The 15,073-nt window shown below is 30.5% G+C and overlaps 1 protein-coding gene across 1 annotated transcript in view; it reads left to right on the forward strand.

Annotated features, from left to right (window-relative positions):
- The first annotated feature begins 228 nt into the window (after window positions 1–228).
- Window positions 229–15,073, forward strand: part of LOC129968916 (carnitine O-palmitoyltransferase 1, liver isoform-like) — a 162,497-nt gene continuing 147,652 nt past the window's right edge. The window contains exon 1 of the mRNA XM_056083260.1: window positions 229–250. The gene's annotated coding sequence lies outside the window, so the exon portion shown is untranslated. The remainder of the gene's footprint in view (window positions 251–15,073) is intronic.

Here is a 15,073-nt window from a genome sequence, read left to right on the forward strand (position 1 = left end):
ATCAACACCCAGCAGCCTCAAATCGGGTGGGTAAAAAGAATCAAGATAAAGGAACAGATGTTCGGTGGCAACAGAATCCCACCTGGCGGTGCAGCACCTGGTGAAAATCGGTGCATTGTGTGTAAGGAGCGTGGTGCCACGTGCCACGGCATCTCTCCCTTTTGTAGCGATGTTAAGATGACCCCATGTTGTTATCTCCGAGTGCCAGCTGTTTGCCATGATCTTTTTACCAAGCTGTCTAGTGAATTTCGTAAGCAATCTGTTTACTCCTATTATCTATTCAACACGAAAAGGGAGATGATCAGTTACAGCTACAGCTTAACAATTAAAATAAAGCAGAATTAATAATTTAATCGAGGAATTTTTGAAGAACATTTTGGAATACATCTGCAAATTAAGAAAATATATTTAATGCAAACTATAGTTTTAGCGAAAAATGATGTCTTTAATTTTTAGTTTTAAATAATTAATTTAATTTGATTTTTGTTTTAAATAATTAATTTTTTTATATAAAACACGGTTTTATTAACATATTATAACATAAAAAGACGACTTTTTTTAAACAAAAATATAAAGATTAAAAGCAAAACATGATAGGAACACTCTAAACAAACAAGAATTTTAGTCGCATTTATTATCTTTTTAACTTTTTAGTGAATGTTTAGAAATTTTCTTCTTAATGATGTTCATTGGAACTGTAGTTTCTTTAGATTATTTTAAAGGCGCTATCTTTTATGGTTTTTGTTTTAACCTCCAGACCTTTGAAAAACAAATATTTTTTTAGTTTATAACATACAAATAAAAGCATATTTTTGGAAACATTTCATTTATGTTATTTTCTATTTTATTCCTTAATATATTTAACAATTATTATTATAGATTCTAGCGAACTTTTATTTTTAAATCAAAATTTAGCTAATTTTAATCGATTAGTTTGTAACAAAGTTTAGAAAATTTTAAAATATTGCATTATCATTAGAAAATGCAATTATTTAAAATGTCATGATTTTGGTACATCGAAAAATGAAATATTCTAAAATTCTGTCTTTATAAAAATGAAATGCATCGAGTTGAATACAACGATGAAAAAACTGTCTTAGTCAGGAAAGACACATATGCTGGAAATCAATTTATTTTGTTATATTCAACTAAGCAAAAGAATGAATAAGTTATTTATTATCAAAAATGCAGGCTCTTTCGTTTTATAATCACATGGCAGGCATCAAAAGCGGGTCGTGTGTCTTTATTTAATTTAAACAGATATCTTATTAATTAGGATTAATACTGCAAAAATTGAAAAGCCATTGCATATTCTGAAAATTCTTTGCTTAACGAGTATTTATTACCCAAGTAGTAATTACGTGCTAAATTTGGTAGCTGTCGGCTCAATACTGTCTTGAACAATATATTTTGAACGATTTTTTTAACATATATATCCCTTAAAACAGCTTTCAAATAATACAGTTGGCTACAAACTTAATCATTTTTAAAAAAGTATATAAAAATATTTTAATTTTAGAAACCTATTTTAAGTAAATGCGTTCATTTATGCACAAAATTATATATTAATGTGTAAACGTCTATCTAAGACGGCATCTATTATTCAATGGCATATTTTGACAATATGAAGGCACAGGCACAAAATTATTTTGAGGCTCCTCCCTTTATCCAATGCCATAAATACACTATCAGCTTAGCACCGCGATGTGTATAGAAAAAATTTATCCTCCTCTTTTCCTCAAGATCTTAAAGCACGAGGCGAACTCCTCTAGTGCTTATGCGTATTGTTGATTCTGGCAAGATAATAAATCTTTTTAGTTAGATTGCCTCTATTTGGTCAAATATTTGCTCATTCCATGCATGTTAAATATTAAACCATGGGAGACCATGAACCAGTTCCATAAAACAAGAAAGACACGCCGAATCTCATACTGGAAAATGATATCCAAAAATTAGCTCCAACCAGTTTTATTTCACTTTTGTAGCCATTCCCATCTTATGTATATTAAGCATAATTAATACTAAGTATGTGTAACTGTCCGCAGCCATCTGTAACGACAGTTGGAATTAAAATATTCCCATTCTTGCCTTATCGGATGCGAAATCCCAGCTTCTGTTTTGGCGTCTAACAACAAGGTTTTTTTTAAAGGTTATATTAATTGATTCATCTGTGTGCGAATAAAACCAAACATGAACAAAAAGTTAAGGGATCGTAAACTTCAAATTTAATTTAATTTTTTATATTGAATTGTAGCAAAAGTTAATTAGCTAGGGTCAGCTTTTTTTATTATTTTATGTTAAATTTTTTCCTGCATTTTTTTTTAATTTTTTTTTTGGCGTTGCATTTTTTTTTTTTTTTTTCATTAAGAGGTTCGCTATTTTTTTCAACGCATTTTTAGATTTTGGTTCTGGTTTAAGTATATATGTTTTTAATTCATTGAATTCGGACCATTATTATTTACTTTTAATGTTACTATATGCGATTTATAAATTCTTTTTTTATTTTTATTTCTTAAGACAATATATATATAAGATTTTCTATTACAACTTTGGTTAGTTAATTTCTAACAATCAGTTGCAGAATACAGACTGTCTAGACGAGCATGTCTTCTAGTTAACTGCATTAAATCTATCCATTTCATTTAGGTTTTTGTTTTCACTTCATTTTTTTAATGTTATTGCCATTCCAACGCATATACAGTCAATTAATTCTTTCTGTGAAAATGTATGCATGAAGTTTTCCACGAATAACCGCAGCATTAGACGTGACTACCATTTAGATACTTCAAAAAAGATGAAGATACGCTCCGTCCAAGAAATATCCATTATTGTTCTTCTTTTTTTTTCCCCCTCCTTCATCTTCTTTTTCTTCTCTAAGTAACATACCTCTCACCTAGAAATATACTTAAATTATTCTTTAATTTATTTTCCACAACTGAAAAATTCGTTTTCCGGGGAAAAAATAATATTCTAAGTTTTAAAAAAAATATAATAAACTGACTTAATTACGAATGAAAACAACTCATTTTCATTTACAGTGTTAATAATAATTTAATTAATTTACTTTTATAAATCATTTAAATATTTTTATTCACACTACTATTATCAAAAAGCAGACGATTTTTTAAAAACTACTACAAAAATCCATACTGTAGTTATTTTCGAGAAAATAAATTTTGATATTTAACTTTGGTAAAATTATTTTAATTTACTTAAGATTGTTATCAAACACTTGACATCATCGGATTTTTTTCAGGATTTATTAATATTTATTTCTTTTTTTAAAATGGCTTCCGAGATTATACGATAAATTCTTCCTAGTAATATTTACCATATATACAGTGACTCAAACAATTGAGAGTACACGCTACTTTCACTTGATTTATCCGACTTTCAATATAAATAACACAGTACCGAGAAGTGCAAATACATTTTTGTTTTTACACATGATAATTGGCTTAATTTAAAGTAGAAATAATGAACAATCAACAAAAAACTTCTAAATTGAAAAGTTTCAGAAGCACTTTAAATAAACATACGCAGATTTTTGTCTCAAAAAATTGAGAATACACCAAAAAAATTTTGTAATATCTAGCTTAGAAAGAAAGTGTCAATATTTAGTTTCCTGTCTTTTGGCTTTGCAACACTTGTTTTAAATGGGTTGTGTTTCTAATTTTGTGTTTTTGAACCACTGTTTTGTGTATGGCCCACAGATATTTAATGACATTGATATCAGTGGACTGTGTAGTTTGTGTTACTACTGTTTACAATGAAAAAGACACCAAATTTTAACGTTACATGCAGTGTGTTTGGGGTCGTTATCCTGTTGAAAAATGAAATTTCCATATAAATCCAAATTTTTAGCACTTTCCTTTAGATTGCTGCGAAGTATATCCAAGTAAACCATATGGTTCATAATGCCATCTATAAAAAATATCCTACCCCGGATGAAACCATACAATACCCAATTCATGACGGAGTCACCAACATTTTAACTGCAGGACGTAAATTTTTTCGATCCAAAGCGGTATTAAGCTTTCCCCATACTGTGCGATGGCTTTCTCTGCCAAAAATGATGAAATTTCTTTCCTCACTAAATATAACTTTCTTCCAAAAGTTATTAGTCTTCAAACGCTTTTTATGAATTTTCAAACTGATGAGCGGTTTATCTCAGTCAATTCGACTATTATATGCAAATTGTCTAATTACATTTCGCACAGTTTTAGAGCTGAAAGTTCTGCCTATGATTTGAGAAATTTCTACAGCAAGTTGTATGAACATGGTCGCAGCAATCTAAAGGAAAGTTCTAAAACTTTGGGTTTAAATGGAAATTTCATTTTCCTGCAGGAATCCCAAACACATTGCACATATGTTGTGCCTTTTTCATTGTTAACAGTAGTAACACAAATTACACAGTCCACTGACATCAATGTCATTAAATATCTGTAGGCCACACTGGAAACAGTAGTCCAAAAACACAAAATTAGAAACCCAACCTATTTAAAACAAGTGTTGCAAGAAGAATGGGGTAAAATATCTTGTGATACCACAAAAAAATTAGTGGAATTGGTACCACAACGTTTAAAGGTCATTATAAAAGCCAAAAGACAGGAAACTAAATATTGACACTTTCTTTCTAAGCTAAATATTGCAAAAAAGTTTTGGTGTATTCTCAATTTTTTGACACAAAATTCTGCGTATGTTTATTTAAAGTGCTTCTAAAACTTTTCAATTTAGAAGTTTTTCGTTGATTGTTCTTTATTTTTGCTTTAAATTAAACCAATTATCATGTGTAAAAACAAAAATGAATTTGCGCTTCTCGGTAATGTATTATTTATAATGAAAGTCGGATAAATCAAGTAAAAGGAAGGTGTACTCTCAATTGTTTTAGTCACTGTACTTAATTTGGTGGCCAGTTGGTTTGCTGAGATTGCTAAAAAATTTTACCCTAGGAGCTCTGACCGCCCAATATCGCCCCATTCGGCAGGGACTTGACTTAGGCTCTTTGGGGGGATTAAATAATATTAAATGAGTTTAAATGAGCGTTCGTCGAGAAATACCTTTCACCCGTTAACTCATTTTACCGCCCCAAAGCACTTGAGTCAGGCCCCTGTCGAATGGGGCGATATCGGGCGGTCAGGGCTCATAGAGTTAATTACATATTTTGTATAACTATGTCCCCGTGGTTTCCTCCAAAAAAAAACTTTTAATCTTCGATAAACATGTAAATCATACTATTTTAAAGGTCTTATACTTTTCTGTTTATTATGTTATGAATTTTAATTTTTTTTTTTTTTTTTTTTTGACATATGCATTTATGCAGAGAATTTTGAATCCAAAACTTCCCAAATTTTGTATAAAGTTAATTCTTAGATAATAGCTACTCATATAAAAGTGTTCTCTCGGAATTTTAATCAGAAATTAAAAATTAATCGAAATTATGATGTATCTGTTTAAAAATTTCAAATCATATATCTTACAAAAAAAAAATATTTTCTTCATTCAAATTAAAATTTCAAAAAAAAATCGATCATTGATATCAGGTTTTTTTTTTTGCCATAAGTATTTTCCCATAAATTTAATATATTCAAAATATTTTTAAATGAATGTTGAAGCAATACTTCTCGTTTTTTTACCGCAACTGCATTTATATGCATGTGTGATGCGCAGATATTAAATACGGTATTTTTTTGTGCTGTCATTGATGTTACCATTATTACGAATACATTTTTAAATAATTATAAAATTAGACGAATCAATTCTAATGCATTTACATGCTACTTTATCTTGGATTGGAGATTAGAATCCCCCTTTTTTTTAAATTAAATTTAGTTTTATTTATTTTCAAAGATAATATTATTTGAAATCGATTCAAGATGGTAGCACAGTGTAACAAGTGCAATAAGTTGCTTGCAATTTTAAATTTTTGCGATGCTTCGATTTTTTTTAAATTGCTTGTTACGTGGCGCCATCTATTTTTGAAATTAAGAAAGTCCTCTGGATTTCTTTTTCTTTAAATTGGATAGAATTTTATGGAGTCTATTTCTATGCATTGATTCAATAAATTGATTCGTATATGGCGCCACCTATTGTTGAAACTGGACAACTGCAGATCAGAAATCCTCAGAAATTAAATTTTAAATCGTCTGCTGTGAAAAAAGAATTTCCATGAAAAAAAAGGGGGTTTCAATGAATTTTCCTTTATTTGAAATAAAAGAATAAAAAATAATTTAAAATATTTAATAGAATATTTTATTATTTTTATAGAATAGTTTGTTTAAAAAAATTTTTTTAGTTTGCTTAAAGTTTAGTTTAAAAAGGTTTTTAATAAAATGTTTCCAGTTGTATAATTAATTAGATTATTCTTGGATTTGCATATTTTAATTCAAAATGCATTTTATAATTATAAGAATTAGTAAAATCATCATGCTGTGGAGCGAAATATTTCCATCACCGTTTCTAACAATAATTAAGGGGCTAGATATGTATCTGTTGAAATTCTACAAACCAGGAGCTTTGGCATCGAGTAATAAATTTGGTTATATAATATGTACTTTGGAGGATATGCATCTTGGATTATTTATCGAAATGTCAATTAGAGTTTTAATTAATAAAAAATTATAAGGAACTTCAGAATCTTAAGCATTTTCTACACTGAATTTTAAGATTCTGACTTCGAGGCGCATTAAGTCGTCATTACGACAACCTATCTACAAACTTTCATGATCATAAATGAGATAGATTTGTCTGGACATCTCCTACACACAGACAAAGAGTTTTGTCTTTTTGTACTTTATGTGAACGTTATTACCATCATACGAATTTCCGGCTGCTTCATTCATTGAACGTTTTTACAGGTGTATTAAATCCAAAGCATTGCTCAGCTAATTAATGGAGCTGAAAAATATAATTACAAATATTCTGGAGATATTCCGCCATTTCACCAAAAAGTGCATTCAGTCAGAGTAAAGAAGATATAAATTAAATTAAGAAACGGACTTCAAACAAAAAGCTTAATCGAGTGCAAAAATAGGCTTAACACTCTCGAAATAAGTAATTGCAGTAAGGTTTCATTTTAATTAACGGTTTTTCGATAGACTCATCAAAATCGTACCAATCGTCCAAAAACACGCTTAGAAACTGCTATTCTAAATGAATACCAAGAGCCGGTCTTCTCTTCAAAGGGGCTTGGGTGCAAGAAGTCATTTGAGACCCTAATTTTTTTGTAAGGAAAAAAAAACCATCTGAACAAATATTATTAATGCATATTTATTTAATGCATGATTATTATTTTTTATTTTATTTATTTATTGCTAATACATCAATTACTTCAGAAAAATTAAAATTGTTTGCAATTTCTTTCTCGATGCTTAATACAGCAAGTGCATTTAAGCGTTCTGGACACATGCTTGGCCGAAAATAATTCTTTTTTAATTTTAATTTGCTTAAAGAGCGCTCAGCACTTACTGTAGTAACTGGCAACGTAAAGAAAAGTTTTAACACAGTTAATACATTTAGAAATACCTCGTTATAATTATTATTTAGTATGCATTGCAATATGTCTTGTGCGTTATTTACATCTCTTTCATTCAAAATCAAATCCCGTAACAAACAAATTTCTTGGATTAGGTTTTCATCTACATCTGTGTTATGAAACTGTACAAAGTTTTTGGAACATATCTCTAGTTCATATTTTGTGTCTTGTGATAAAGCCTGACGACAGCTAGGAAACACCTTCAATAGCTCTTAATCTCTCACTTAGAATAAATTTCAATTTTTCATGCGCCTTTGTGGTCTAAGAGTTTAAGACTGAAATCATGTATAAAGCTTAAAGGATAAACGTAGGAAGAAGGTATATAAATTAATTATATCATCATTTTTCAAAATATTAAGTTTCTTCATGTATGAAACAGATTTCTAATTAAAGATCAGTTTAACAGAAAATGAAAAAAGCTACAAAATACTAATTATATTTAATACATTCCATATTATTAAATTTTAACAAAATGAATGATTGCATTTTACTTTCTAGGTTTTGAGCATATTTGTTCCACTTGAAGATTCAGTTCAGTTTCTGGGTACTTTATAGAGTAAAACACAGTAATAAAAGGTTCGGTAAGACTTAAGATTAAAGTCCAGTTACTTGCAAAACATGACAAAATCGTGCCAACTTTCTGAAAGCTTGTCAATAGTCAAGCAAATAAGAATGGATTGACGGTATGCCTAACCAGGACTTATAATATTTAAAAAATATAGTTTATAGTTTATACATAATAGTTTAAGTATAGTTTTATAGTTTACACTTATAATAGTTAAAAAAAATTTCGAACTCCATATTTTGACGAATCAGCAAGTTTTTGATCTCCCAGAATCTCAGAAATTTTTTTAAAATAAAATCACGCCTATGAGTGAACACAATTATTCAAAAGCGTTTTCAGCTTGATGAATAAAATTTTGTATATGGTCTCTACTTCAGATTTTAAAATTTCTATCAAATTTTGAACGAAGTGCATTTAGAGGAAATTTGTCAATTCGATGGTCCGAAAGTAATTTAACACGATAGCAACAAAACGAAGAATGCTAAATGAGTAATATTTGATGTACAGATTTAATATCTGATGATGATGTGTCCGCGTTACAACGGAAAAAGCAGCCCAGTAGCTTCTGAGGGTAAAGACTCTGAACACCCGAGGGCAGAAGTCTGACTTAAAACTCATATAAAGATGACACTCACACACTCGCTTGCACAACCCCTTTTTACAGGGGTGGGAGAAGGCTCTTTCACAAACCTCACAGATAGAACACAAGGGGGAGAACAACCATGCTCCAACCAGGACTCGGTCCTGGGACGCCCAGATCACAGGGAAGCCGCGTTACTCCTAGGCCAGCACGCCGGCGATTTAAATATAAAATATTTCAATTTTGGACTGACCATCTGTCGATCTGCTTGTTCACAAGCGTTTAAATGTAGTAACAGCGATTTAATCTGATAATTGATCTTATCATTAAAATAGTTTGGAATGAAATTTTGAGTTTCATTCGGATGACAAACGAGCGACCAAAATGCATATTCGGTTTTCTTTATTATTCTACGCAACACTAAACGCTCATGTAAGGGATTTTGAAAATCGGTGCTTCTTAAATTGATGGGTTTTTTTGTTTTTTTTTTGCATTAGTTTTTGTGAATTTTATCTTTCATCATATTTTTGCGCACTTCTTATCTTTTTCTTTCACTTTTCTCTTACCTTCCACTTCCTTTGTTTAATAATTACTACACTAATATGAGATTTCAATTTACCTCAAATACAGCACAAGGCAGAAACTTATTTCTTAACATATTAAGTAAAAAGGAAATTTGTTCTCAAATTTTACTCAACACATGTTTTACAAATTTTAATCAATTTCAATCTCGATCGATAGTATTCGTTTTAAATTCCTCATGAAAAATCTAGTTAATATTCGAAAAAATATATAAATTAAAACCCACATAATTTAATTAAATTTTAACTCCCCTCTTTGCTCCCCTCTAGTATTCTATGCTTGATTATTACATTTATTCCATTGTTAAATTAGTAATAATCATTGGTTACATTTCAGTTGTTATTCGATGCAGAAGGTTTCAACAAGCACTCTTATTATTGTTGTTAGCAGAAATATGACTGTTTAATGCTAAACAAACGCACAAAATACAAACAATATAATAGATGAAACAATGAATCCACCTTCTGCTGCTGTGGTAAGAATCATTTCTCTTTTCGCAACTGATCGTTGTGTAACTTTTTTTGCTGAGCTATGCTTGGTGCGTTTTGTGAACATTTCAATGAGGCTACGGCCATCAATGGATGGATCGTCCTATGGACGATCTGGGAACTGTTGAAATATTACATGTTCCCTCACTTACCCTCAATTGGAGATCTGTTTTTCGATCCCGATTTTGATCAAGATGTTGATACACCATTTGATCCACCTGCGACTAGAGTAGAATCCGTCCCAGTGGTTCGCTCCTACACAGTATTAAGGATTTGCCAGGCTTTAGAACTTCCAGCGAAACTGGCTCCATCTGCAATCCAGAAGTCTGATATCCCTGTTGTAGAATCCTATACGATCTACAAGCTGTGTTCTGCTCTGGGTTTGCCTGCACGGATGGCTCCTGTCGGAGTGCCAGTTGTAGAATCCTTTGCGATCTACCAGTTCTGCTTAGCCTTGGATATTCCAGTGAGATACCGGTCGCAGAAGGACGCAGCTTAACATCAAAACTATCGTCGACTGCCCGATGCACTTTTTCAGATGAGAACTGTCTTCGGATGCAGCGATGGAAAGTTGGTGGGAGAGGAACAAAAGTAGCCCACCTCCACGTGGTGTTCCCTGGGAAACGGTGCAGTTCTTTGGAACTGCATCGGCTAAAAGGTTACTAAAGTATGAAACAAATAATGAACTTTTTATTTAGTTTGACAAGACAACACACCTAATTTTTGATTTTGCGTTTTAATGCCCCCAAAATTTCATTCTAAGCATCAAATTAAGAACATACAAAGCGTATATTTATGGTAGAAACAACTGCAATGTTTTTTATATATACGTAAGAATTATATATTTTTTTATCCTAAAAAATAAAAAAGAATTTAAAATATGTATTTGACAACGAATTGCTGTAGAATCAGTAGCGTTGACAATCATAAATCTGATGAAGGAATCTTATAATGACTTAAATTTGAAAAATTATAGTCACAAAAATTTACAAATTTATAACATAATTCGTCGTTATATATTTATAGTTGGTTCTGACAAAGTAGATTAAAGAGCTTATGGTCAGAGCAGGCCTTCTCTTCAACGGGGGCTAGGTGCAAAAAGTCATTTAGGGCCCTAATTTTTTGTAAAGCAAAAAAAAAAAAAAAAAAAAAAAACGTCTGAACATATATTATTAATGTATATATTATTTAATGCGTGATTATTATTTTTTTATTTTATTTATTTATTTTTTTTTCTAATACATCAATTACTTCAGAAAAATTCAAATTTTTTGAAATTTCTTTTTCGATGCTTAATACAGCAAGTGCATTTAAGTGTTCTGAACACATGCTTGACCGAAGATAATTCTTTTTTAATTTGCTGAAAGAGAGCTCAACACTTGCTGTAGTAACTGACAGTGTAAAGAAAAATTTTAACACAGTTAATACATTTAGAAATAACTCATTATAATTATTATTTAGTATGCATTGCAATATGTCTTGTGCGTTATTTACATCTCTTTCATTCAAAATTAAATCCCGGAACAAACAAATTTCTTGGATTAGGTTTTCATCTACATCTGTGTTATAAAACTTTACAAAGTTTTTGGAACATTTTTCTAGTTCATATTTTTCTAAAACTGTCATATCAGTGATTAATTTGAAATCAGAAATACTGTTTGGTACACTTTTAAACCCATCTTCTATTTGTACAATAACAGTATCAATTACAGTGTTTAAAAAATAACATCTAAATTCCTCTACCGTTTTTTTTTTTCATAACTTTGGAACATAATCTTTTCCTTTTTTGAATTCGTTTTTCAGGAAAATGTTCAAATTATGTGCTAGCACTTTTGCTTCGTCGAAAAATGTGTAAAAGTTTTTTCTTAAATTTTGGATTTCAGCTTTAATTTTATTGACTAAATTGAAAGCCGAGTCAAGAACTATTGTTTCAGTTTGAAATAGTTTATTGATAGTATTAATTTTGGAAAATATTGCGAACAATACAATTAAACATAAAATAAGTGACATTTTTTGCACCTAATAAAGTTTTAGCTTCAGATACCGCTGTATTATCGTTACTTACATCATTTAAACATCAATAAATTCTTCTAGGGCATTACAAGTTTGTTCAAACTGTGTATACACTGCTTTCACTTAATCTATTTTGGCTTCCCAACGAGTGTCGCATAATGGTTTAAGAGTAATGTTTAAATGCTTTGCAGAATTTCCCATCTTTTTCCCATTGCAGAAAATAATATAAACGTTGTATATCCCAAAAAGTTTGTTTATTATATATATTGCTGGAAGTGGCATCACAAATTAATAAATCAAAGGAATGTGATAGGCAAGAAACATAAATTGGATGCGGATTTAGAGAAAATATTCTGAATTGTACTCCTTTGTATTTCCCTTTCATGTTACTACCGTTATCATATGTTTGCTCTCTACAATTCATAATATCTAAATCAAGTTCAATTAATCTTTTCAATAGAGTTTTTGTTAGTTCTTCTCCAGTCACATCAGTTACTTAACCCTATAAATGACTCGTTTATAGTTAACATTTTCTCTTCAAATTTTACATACCTAATAATGATTGAAGTTTGTTCCTTATGGGAAATATCAGGAGTACAATCCCTTTGAATACTATAGTACATGATTGCTTTTATATCATGTTTAATTTTTTTAAGGACTTCATTTCCTATTTCAGAGATAATTTGTTCTTTTGAAATATGTGCTAAATGATGCACAATTCTACTTTTTGAATTATTTGTTCATATTATCCGTTAGCACAGGGTCGTATTTACTTAATAATTCGATCAAACATAAAAAAAGTCCATTATTAGGCTATCCTTTTATTTCGCGATTTCCTAGAAGTGGAAGATTAGAAAAATAGAACCATTTAACTTGATTTATTTTACCAATAGTTGAACGTAAATTTAGTCATTTTAGTAATTCTTCCCAAGCAATAAACGAATTAAAATGACAACTTGAACGCTCATGAACTTAGATTACAGCTGACAGCTTTCTCCAGTTATTATAGCCACCTATAAATAGTGTAGTTTGGTCATCTCTTCTTCTTTTGGAAGAACGGTATAGAACAAAAACAAAACCCGGAGTCTTGCGTTTTTGAATAAATTAATCATCTGCGAAGTTTGGTTTCACCATTTGGTATTTTTTTAAAGTAGTGGAAAATGATCCACCTTCAGCATTTTTAGCAAAAAATCCCCTGTGTTGTACAGGTTTGCTTTAACACAAAACATTCTAAATTTATCAGTTATAATACTTGGCCATAAAACAAGATCATTTATATTCTCTTGATCGTATTTGTTATTGTCATTCCCGTCATTATTTTCTGATTCGGTCATATTTATATAAACACACAGTTCTTCAACAAATTTCACCCTTTCAACATTTTCATGGCAAGACTGTGTAATTGGAGTAGAAGTTTCTTCCCCAGTTGAAGTTCAAATTATAATTTCTGAAGTTGAAGAAATTTCTTTCCCAGAATTACTTCAATGCCAAGAAAAGTGATTTACTTGTGACTTCTTGTGTAATTTTAGCTTTTTTTTTTTTTTTTTTTCCTTTTTTGATAATTTTTTTTTGACACCAAGAGGGATTTTCCTTGGCATGGACATGGTTATATCTAACAGTATTAAGCAGTTTATAGAATGAATTATCAAATTAATGTATGTTATCCTATGCGTTATTAGCTAATAAGTGAGATAAGTGATTGTCTATCCGCTTACCTTATATCAATAATATTTGCACACTTGCACTAGACTATGATATATACTGTAAACTTCGTATATTTCTAAATTCTCCATTTAAACTTCTTCCTTAATTCTTCTTATTCCGATCGTGTCCGGTGAAGCAGTAATGCAGTGTGCATTGCTAGGAGTTGATTGTTTAAATTATCTTCGTTTTACTTTTTGTTTAACAACTTAATATAAACAAATATGCACAGATGCACACATAAAATATATTACATTAGATGCAGAAAAAACGTAGATAGTTGATGATTTAAAGTCCATTTGAACCCAGCCTCATCCTCGAATTCTGGGAGCCGCATGCTCCCAGAAGTCGTGCCGCTCTGTCTTAACATGTCTGAAGGGGATCTCCTTATTCATAAATGACCCCCCCCCCCTTTTTTATGGGTATCTTTGCGATCGTTGCCCAATAACAGCGTAAGATGAAGCTCGGCCAGCCACGTGGAAACAAACGTATACTTTCAATATGAGTAAACGTTATTATTGTTCAGAACACTATTTTAATTCTTGATCATAGCGGGGCCCCTGTGTGTAGCATTCATTGCACCCCCCAGATGACCGACCCTTTGAATACCAGGAATGAAAACAAATGGCTGTTAGTGATTGAAAAAAAATCGGACACAAATCGCCTCAAAACATTCCACTTTTGGCGCCAGTACATTAATTTTAAGTCTAGCCGTATCGTTATGACCTCCCTATAGAAATTGATATTTAAATTTTCTAAAACAATTATCTTACAAAAAAGTTATCCTTATATTAACTCAAATATTATCCTTTTAATGATGCCAATTTCATAGTTGCACAATTTTCTCTTTAAAAGAAATTATATTTTTAATTCAATTTGGTACATTATCTGAAAAACTGTTTTGAAATGTTATGAAGGAATTCAAACTATACATCAAAACATTCAATCTTTACCAGTCATTAACTCAGTAGTAGGATTTGCCCTTTCACTTTTATTTCATGATATATATACTTTTTAATTTGCAGTATATTGATTAAATTGATATTTTTCAGTTCGAATCAAATAACAAATTAATCATTTAACAACTTAAAAAGTCTATAAATTGGGCGAACGATCTGGTCGCCAAAGGTGGCTGGTTATAAGTAAACGGAGAGTAAAATTGAACGTTGATCTGATTTCTCTGAAACTTATTTAATGCATGTTTTGATATGCATCACATGCATAAGTACTAAGGGATATTTTTTTTCTACTATCTTCTGTCGCAAACGTTCTGTCAAAACGTTTTAACTTAATAATAAAGATACGATTTTGACTTAGCTCACTCTTAGCCTTATCTGCAAGAATTATAATACTGTCCTTATGGTGAAAGCCCAGCCGTCTGGTCAAACAGATTAGTGATGTCCTAATCACTAATATACGATTCCATGGGATGAGTATATAAAGAAATATGTGAAAAATTTCTGCTATTCATCTGGCGTGTACAATACTATTTTAGTTCAAGAAAATCACAAAAGGCACATCATCAGGAAATAAAATAGACAAATAATGATAAATAAAGCTAAATAAAAACTATTAATTAGAATAAAGTATGCAATATCGGTATTTTTTTA

This window comes from Argiope bruennichi, chromosome 5 (assembly GCF_947563725.1).
Source record: "Argiope bruennichi chromosome 5, qqArgBrue1.1, whole genome shotgun sequence".
In the NCBI taxonomy this organism is placed as follows: Eukaryota; Metazoa; Arthropoda; class Arachnida; order Araneae; family Araneidae; genus Argiope; species Argiope bruennichi.